Raw genomic sequence first — 10,040 nt, 5'->3', positions numbered from 1 at the left:
CTTGTGAAGTAGTATACAAACAGCGTGGCAGACGATTCCAATACATGTTTACTCTGATGGGACGACGTATAGATTCGGATTTCCAGGCTTCGAGGCTGATTGTTTTATTTAGCCAGTTCTGAAATTGTAACAATTTCTATATAGTCATGTAACAAATATATAGTATAATATACAGTACATTCTAATCACACGTGTCTTCCTTGGTATGACATTTTGACAAACAGCAATATATCTTCAAACTGCTTAATAACGCTTTCATCTTGGATCATTGATTGGAGGTTTATCGTGGGTAAATTATGATCATTCCCATATTTTGTGCGGAAGATGCAGATTCGATTCTCGTTACGGAATTGATTTTCTAGCTACAGTTAAGGCAACGTCTCAACTCTGTCCTGGCAAGGCATGTTAAACTCCATAAATCACTTCTTGTATTACAGCTTCATTCTTCCGTCCATAAATATATATATAATCCAACAAAAGTATATCATATACAACAAATAGATTTTTATGATTTTTATTAACTTTCCAATGTAGTTGTTTTCGTTACTTTCCTTTTAAAAAAATTAAAAATTATGTAGACTAACCGAAGAGTGTGCGAAATAACTTGCTAGATCCCAAGTGAGATTCCAACGAAACGAGAATAAGTGATTTTTAAAGCGAGAAACCTGTTAACTTCTGGCTACTTGTACGGCGTCCTAAAGTGTCTCGTCATAAGACGAATGGCCAAATAAACCTGCAAAAGAATAAAAGAAACAAAATTTTAAAAATACAGACAGTAAAAATTTAATTTCACACTTTTTTCCCTTTGGAGTCTCTCTTTTTTTCTTTTTTTCTTTTTTTTTTCTTTTTTTTTCTTTTTCTTTTTTTTACCCTTCCATCATTCTGCTAATTGCGAAGTACTTATGTGTCGCTGCTTCATCGTATGGACACTGTATGTGTGTATATATACACAGGAAATTGTGCCATGTTTTGAAGGTCAGTGTCCGACGCGGGCTGGTGGAATGGAAGGTTATTCTCCTCTTTAGCGCTGGAGGCTCTGGTATCGTAAAGATCAGTTCTCCTCTTTCTCATTGTGCAATGCTTTAAATCGGTGCGGAGCTGTCATCTAATACGAAACGCCAACTTCCGTTATGAATCCTCGCCTCATTCTTTTACAACAAATCAGCCGTAACTGGAAAAATTAAAGAAAATAAAAGGAAAAGGAGAAAAAAGGAAATAGATCCAACTATTTTTATTTATTTATTTTTTTCGCTGAGGTGAGTAGAAACGAGATGACAAGGTGCAAGATATCTGGTTTATCGAAGATCAAACGCATGCATTTCTACATACTCCCGTTCGTTCATTCATGCGTTCCAGTGAGTCATCGGAAATGTGACTAATAATCTTAGAGTAATGGTTATCAATCGTTTTACGAACATGGGCAAATTCTATACTTAAGCTCCTTTAAAAAAAATCTGGTGAGTAAAACAATGAAGAATACCAACATTTAGAATGTGAGCCAGATAGTACAGTACGAAGTCGAAAATCCAAACTAATTGGAACCACAGGTAGTTCGAATTTTCAAATTGTTCGGATTTTCGAAAATGACCGAGAAAATGCCATTTAGGCTTAAATATACTGTACGGTATGCTCTTGTATCGATACAGTGGTTATACAGTACATACAGTAATTACAATACCCTACGTAAGGTTACTTACATTTAATGTTTCTGAAGAACCTGCTCGTAAACTAAATTAAACTGTTCTTGTAACTCAGACTTAAAACCTAACTTATATAGGCCTAAGCGAAAATTAAAAAAAGAAAAAGTATGACAAACAATTAGATATGAATGAGTTTTTGTAAAAACATTGGCTTCGCACAATGCCGACGGACAACCTTATTGTTTGTTTATCGCTAGCGCTAAGATAAAATGTAAAAAGCTTCTACAGACCGTGTTCGGATTTTTGACGTTCGGATTAGCGACATCCTACTGTATCTGCTAAAGGCTGGACCTGGGTGCAATAGGGGTTTACCACAATATTACATAAAAGTCAAATTGCAAAATTCTATAAATTCCTAACACAAACCTACAGTACAGTATATTGTATGAGAGTTTCGTTGTACTGACTGTCAAATGTAAGCACTGCAAAATATGAGGTCTGTACGAAAAGTAAAATCCGATTGGTTAAAAAAAAACACCAAAATAAATAAGAAGAATTTATTATATACATCTGAAAACTAATTCCTTGCTCTATTTTTTAACATAGTTTCCATAAACATTCAAACACTTATCATATCTCTTCAGTACAGGTCGGTAGCCAGCCCAAAAATGTAGGGGGGCCCGGCTGTAGTTTGGGGGGCCGGATCCAACCATATTATAGTTCATTTGGAAGCCTACCGTGAAAATTTTAGGGAGAGGGAGTAAACATTTAGATGGGCGACCCCCTAGACCCCCCTGGATACGGGCCTGCTTCACTAGCTTAGAAATTCCATCAGCATAAAAATGTCCCCGTCTGTGCCTTGAGCCAGCCTGTGATCGCATCTTCTAGCCTGTGTCACTACGTCATATAACATAATCCTGGAAATTTGTGGAAATTCATCGGAAAGCTCCGAGATTGTGAAACGTCGATTTTCACGAACTTCTTCAATTTTCTGAACGAGTTCATCAGCTCCTCTCTTCGTCATGAATATTTGTTCATCTACTTTTAAACGAACGAACCCATCACTCATCACCAGAGCCCGTCAAATGCCATTTTGCCATGTTTTGCCCTAACGTTCTGATCATCTTGAAACTTCGTATGTAGGCGATTTGTGGGGTCCAGCATATTTCCCACATACATTTAAAAAGCCATAAAAGCTATATTTTGTCTGTTCCCGCGATAAAAAACATATTTTCGATTAAAAGCAATATTTTAAAGCAATTTTCAATATATATTCTGCAAAGTAAGCAAGTCGTATTGTATAGATTTTTCCTAATTAATGTTTCTTTTCCAATTGGAGGAGGATGCTGAATGTGTGAAGAAAGCTAAGAGTATTCTTCAGAATCCCCCCTGCAGAGACAGCTTATCTCAATAGAATATAACTACGGTGAGATCCCACAAATAATAGAGGAACTGCAGAGTCAGTCTATACAACTAACCACAGCCATTTTAAAGGTAGAAAAGTTCACATCGCCCAAATGGACTGGCCCTGTAGGCAAAACAATAAGCAAAAAGATGGAAGCTGTTCTACGGCGAAATTGTGGGTGGAAGCCCCTGCAAGCAGTGGCTCAAACACTAGCAGGATCCAACACTCTGGAACCACTTCCAGATAATTGGACACATTTGGACATGCTCTCGTGCAAATTTGTACCAGTGACATCAGTAGACGTTGAGCGTTCTTTTTCAAAGTTGAAGTATTTACTCAACGACAGGAGATTGTGTCTGTCAACAGCCAACATTGAACACTATTTGATTACAATGTTCAATAAAGAATGATATTTGTTCACAGAATGGCCATTTGTAGTTTTTAATATGTAAGTATTGGAATGTAATGGAAAAATAAAAGCTGTACATAAAAGGCATATTTTAAATAAAAGATATATATAAAAGACATGTTTTTAATTTTTAAAAGCCATTTTGCTATGCCATATTTCAAGTAAGAGCTATATTTTGACGGGCTCTGCTCATCACACTTGGTCCTTACACGGCACAAAGTTTCCGAGACTAGCTGTTGCCGAATATTGTTTTGCCGTAAGAAAATGTATAACATCTCGCACCTTGAACTTGGCGAGGTTTTCTATTGCAGCACACATTTTGAGAAGCTACAAAAGTGGAACTAGTGATCAGACAACCTTCACCCTATCATGGCTGGATACAGATTGGTCTACCGCGGACGTCTGTGCAAAGATGGTAACGCTGCCTCCACTACTTCATGCACAGGGATCAATCGGAGGTTACTTTCCGAACAAGCCTCGTAATATGCAGAAAGTGGACAACTTTAAGCCCATGTTTCTTATTTTAAAACAATTCTTAGCTAGACCACAATTGCATCCATGCCCATATCTTTTTTTTCAAAATCATTTATATCATGTGTAAATTTAGGTACGCAAGAATTATGAACTACGCACCCAAATTTCTAATCTTAAAAAAAAGGTTTGGAAACAGTTAATAACGTTTTGTAGATACTTACTGACTATCTCTCTGCCTCTTTTGGTATTCTTCACTATCTTTAAGGTATTTGACAAGCAACAAAGCATTTGAAATTGTTATTTTTAAAAATAATACTTCAACTGATGCGAGACAAAAACGATACTCGACACTTGAAAGAGTTGAAGCATTCCCCCGATTCTCATTGTATGACACATTCTGGAATTTACTGAAGTACCACTGGAATCATGCTCTATAGAACATGGTTGACATCTACAGAAAGGCTCATTTCTCTATTGCCAAAGATATGGCACTTATCTACTGGCAAACTTTGCGAAGCATTTGTGGTATACGCAAGCATATTAGAATTTTCTTTGTTTTTCTCGGTTTCGCTAAAATGTACTATATAACGTTATATGAAAATGATAAAATAGGTAACTTTCCCAGTTAACTTTTATTTCTTGTTTTTCATAAGGTAATATGCACAACAATCCGATCGTTCGCGTTCATCGAATTGCCAATCCTTGTAGTTTTGATAAGAGATTTACAAATCCCAAGGGTTTGTTTGGAACATTTATGCAAGGGTGTCTCTGGTGGGGGGACAGGGGGGACGTGCCCCCCTAATATTTTGTTCAGTAGATGACATTGACTAATGCTGATTTATATGGAAGAAGTACAGAGGTAAAACAAATGAATTTATACATATTGTTAAACATTAAATTGGTGTGATTGAAATGTCCATTTGACGTGTGCCACTTTCAAGGAAACATATATATACAAGTACATTTCTTGATTAATCAAAGTAGTCTCGGCTTTAGTCATACACTTTTGTCTTTGCTTAACCAGCAACAATTGGATTTCATGACGAACGAAGACCAGAAAAAGCGAAAAATGTATAGAAAGTTGATTTGCGAATTAAAAAAGGAAATCTACAAAGACAGAGGAATACACAATAAAAGTGAAAATGACAAGAGGAATTAAAAAGGATAAAGGAATTTGAATAATGCACATGAAGGTTAATTTCACGGAAATAGAAAATACCGTAAAACGGGGCTACTTTGACAGATTTTGTACTATTTTAGATGTGTACAGGGGACAGTGGCTGCAACCAGTCAATGATACTATTCTCATCATAACAATAGATATCTAGGTTATCACATCCACTACTGAACTTAAGTTCTGCAAGTAAGTTTTGGCGGAAAAATCAAAGAATTACTTGTCAAAGTAGACCCTGGGGTGGACCTGCTTTGACACCTTAAGTATTTGTTGCGTAAGGTCAAAGTTACCCGACGTATGAGGTTACTTTAACTTGGAGTTAATGTAAATCCAGTGTAAAACACTGTTTTGGTCATGCGTAATATATGTGTATGTTTTTATAACCAGGAAATCTTGATTTTTTTTACATCATTATACACCATTATACAAGAATTTCTTAAATTTTACTTTTAAGATACCTTTACATGTAACAACGGAATGAAAACGGAATGATCGTCAACATCACAATCGTAACAAGCATACTGTGGATTTTTGGATCCAATATTGCCAAACCCACACACTCAATTTTTCGCACCTGACACACTGAATGCAGTGTTTTCCGCCCTTGTAGTTTCGAAAGTCACACAGACAGATGGCACAGGTGTTTTCGTCATACACTTTTATTTTCTTCGCCTTCTTTACCTGATAAGGTTTCTTTTGGAGCTATGATGGTTGTCCGGTTTCCAGTTCTTCTATCAGGGGTTCTTCAATGACCACATCTTCCGTCACCAAGGGCTCTCCGACGTCTCCCTCTTGCACCTTCATATCTGGTCTCAGTTTCCGGTTCCTCTTCCCGTGGGAGCAACCGCTTTCCAGAAAAAAACCAAGATCTTATTCCCTCGGTTCCCTCCGCTAGCCCTCACTCTGGTGGTTGGCACCGCTCTGGAATCGTGAAGGAACTTCAGGAGACTTGGGCCCATGTCTTTTCTAACCAGTGTGCTATTCGGCTCTTTGGGTAACTTTGAGAGGGGGGCTTCAACGTTTAGGGGAACCAGACCTGTAGCCCGGAATCCTGCCTTCTTGTTCTTGCCTACCGTAGGAGCCAGGAAATCCATGAGTCAGGACAGTAAATCATGGAACTGTTCCTTGGGAATCGATCCGGTTCGTCGGTGCTCCTGCCATGAGCTCAGTACTGCTCTCCACTTCTTTAGTGGCCCATACACGCTCAGGTCCAGCGGCTGAGGCAGATGTGTCGAGATTCAACGACGCTCACGGAAAGGAAGAATCACTGATATGTCAAAGTAGCCCCGCTCTATGTCAAAGTAACCCCCAGTATCAAAGTAGCCCCGCTCTATGTCAAAGTAACCCCCAGTATCAAAGTAGCCCCGCTCTATGTCAAAGTAACCCCCAGTGCCAAAGTAGCCCTGTTTTGTGGTAGTGAGAGAAAACTATAACAATATAGAAACTAAAGATAGAAATGAACTTTTAATGAAAGAACTGCAGCTTGAGAAAGATGGAAAAAATACATTGAGGAACCGAATGATAGCAAGAATAAATTTTATATCTGAGGCATTAAAACGGAAAAATGAAGTTAATGAGGATGGCAAAAGAATTGGGATGCTAAGGGAGAAGTTGGAATACATTTATTGAAATTAAGGACGAAAAGATAGACAACGTATACCACTTCGTTAAGAATACAGGAGAAAGAAAAAGAAATATTCGAAATGTGTAATCAAATCAAGAGTGACATCATAAGACTTCTTTCAGAGAGTCAAGATTTTGTATGAGGACTATGGAACTACATTGCTGCAAATGCAATTAAAAACACTGGTTCAAAGTTGCACACAAGAAGAAAGTGATTGTAGATGATACTATTCCCAACATGGCATCGATAAGACATACTGAACATGTTATACAGACTGTTCAAAAACGTACAACACTCGCCTTAATACCACATATAACTACTCTGGGCAGCCACTCAAGGAACAGCTCAGATGCGTAGCTGGTCGTACATATGCTGTATCTCTGCCTAGAAAATGGTCATTATGAGTTTGTCCGGTGGTCAGGTGCCAGGGAAGGTGCCAGGATCTAACAGACCAGGGAAGGAATGTTCCGGGTAGAGAGTTCACTTGTCGGTATGGAAACGCGCGTTGTGCTAATGAAGACAAGTGTCCAGATAAACTTTGAGGATAGAATTAGCAATACTACGAAGGTATAACATACTGATGATATGAACCTTAAGAAAAAATAATATGTAGCTCATTTCGCCCCTTTCTTAGTAATTACCAAAAAGTCTAGTATATGACAAATGTATGCACTCTGGATTTTTCCTTTCACCTGCAAGTTTACATACAAGCAGAGATTCATCACTGTGTTCAAAACAAAAACTACTCTCATCACTGCATATAGTAATATTTCATTTGCCTTGCCACTTAGTCTCTCCCGTTACATATCACATAACATAGAATTCCAGCAAGTTACTCGAATACAAGTACTAAACAAGCTTAGGATAAAAAGAAATAAAAGATTCGAAAAAACTTAAGTAACTTTAGTAAAACTTATGTAAGTTTTTTCGAATCTTACATATGAACCGAGTATTTAAAGTTGAAATACTGCAATTGATATAGGATGACGAATGGGAAGAGGTGTTTATTAAAAATTTTATCTCCGAGTAACAACACTTACGAGTACTATCTAGAAGAGTATCGAATAAGAGTTTGATTGGGAAACATAGTGCTTATAGGAGGTAGAAGGACTAATGATGAAATGGTCGTTACCGCAGAATCTGAATCGAAAATTAACATCACGACAGAGAAGATAAGGAAAGGCTCTGAAAATAATATGAGAAGAAAATAAATATGAAAATGATTAAAGCAGTAATGTGTAGATGATTGAGGCTGCGATAGACGTCTGAGCAAAGCAGTAGATTAGATTCCTATTACAATACTTACATAGTATTATAACAGTAGTTATAAAATGTAAACTTTAAGTAGAAACGGCTGGGAAAATGGTGAAAAATCCTTCAGAAGACTGTGATAATTGTGATGAAAAGTATATTGTGAGAGTCACTGAATGAAGAGTCACAGAAAGGGCTGGAATGAAGAGTATTGCATTGTAAAAAGCAGAAACATTGCATTACGAGAAGACAACAAAAAATTCTCGAGTTCTGGAAATTTCTACTTTGAGGTGAATGTAAAATTTGGAACAATGAACCAATGAGATACATTGGGAGTAATGAGTAAAATGAATATAAATAGAAGTAATTAAGAAAATATTAAGACACTGTTGGAGAACAAATTATATTACGAGTGACAACTAGGAGGTATGGTAGAAGGAAAACAAGGAAGGTAGAGAGAATACATTAATGGATAGTATTAAGAGTTGCAAGGTACGTCTTGCGACCTTGTTGAAATAAGTTATAAAAATAAATGGTAAATTAAATATTACTCTATATAATAATTATGTTTAATTATAAGGTAGCTATCCAGGCCTGGAGGGCATTTATTCATACATATATTTATTAGTATTGGTGAGTGGAGTATATTAATTCACTTGAGTATATTTATTCATATATCTTTATTATAAATAGTGTACAGTGATATGTACTTAATTTATGTTGTATAATTATGTGTATATTATGGATGGCCAATTCCGGAATTTTTACTTTCCGGAATCCGAAAAGTAAAAGCGGAAAAATTCCGGAATTCGGAAAAATATTTTCCTTTTTGTAATCCTAAGAATTTTGTTCTAATGCAAAGAAACAAATTTCCTTTTTGTAATACTAAGAATGTATTATGCAAGTTAAGCTAAAACTTACATCATGAAGTATACACTACTCAATCTTTCCATGGTTAATTAGATGTAGCCCAGAAGTGTAATGTACTCCTAATATTTATTTTTCTTTTACTGTGATATTGTCCAGAGATAACACATATATCACACTGAGATAAACAAAATGACATAATGAAGATAAGTTATGCGTAGTTTCCGAGAAAATCCTGAGAAACGAATTTTTACGAAGTTAAAATATTAGTCGCTTGTTGCCAATGTGATGCAATTAATAACTTTTATGCTGGATTATTATTATTATTATTATTATTATTATTATTATTATTATTATTATTATTATTATTATTATTATTATTATTAGTTTATGTACTGTAAAAGAAAAATATGAACCGTTAAGTAGCAGATTTTATCTATTGTTCTTTGATATCTTCTAACAGTAATTCACATACTACTTGTAAATACGCAATTACTATCAAGGACAAAGGCATATTAATGTAAGGAATACTTTACAGACTAGCAATAAATAACAGAGAAACAATAGTTGCAACAAAGTAACTAACTTGGGCACGTCAGGCAGCACATTCACATTGCACATTATGTTCGGGAGAATTGAGGGACGCGTTGAGACTTCAACAAAGAGTGTGGTGTTATCATGTTCGTTTGGCTAATTTTAATAAGGTGAACCATGTATAAATTTGTTAAAGTCATTACGTCAAGAGCTGTACGATGGAGCATTAACGTTAATATTAATGGCACTAACGAGCACTTACATTGCTCTAATTGCTAATCTCGTTTTTGAGATGATTCTTAGATATGGGCCTGTTGGCATGCAGTTAGAAGACTCATACTCATTATTTAAAAAGTACTAGAATATTAACGATTTATGTCACTATCGAAAAACGATACGTAGATGGAAGTCGATGTGCTAACCACACATTATCCTACAAAATATCGTTCAGCCGCTTTAACTCTTCGTTTGATAGTGATACCAGGAAGTGAATAACTAACTAACTAACTAACTAACTCTATGGCCTATGGAACCCGGAGGTTCAGTGCCGCGATCACAAAAGCTCTCCACTGACTTCTATCCTTAGCTAATTGGATCCAGTTTCTACTTTGTATTCCTATCTCTGCGAGATCCATCTTAATATTGTCCTCCCATCTGCGCCT

The sequence above is a fragment of the Thermobia domestica genome, chromosome 16 (assembly GCF_964235325.1).
Source record: "Thermobia domestica chromosome 16, izTheDome1.hap1.1, whole genome shotgun sequence".
Classification (NCBI taxonomy): domain Eukaryota; kingdom Metazoa; phylum Arthropoda; class Insecta; order Zygentoma; family Lepismatidae; genus Thermobia; species Thermobia domestica.
The sequence above is the reverse complement of the archived record's forward strand: the minus strand, read 5'-3'. Positions refer to the sequence as shown.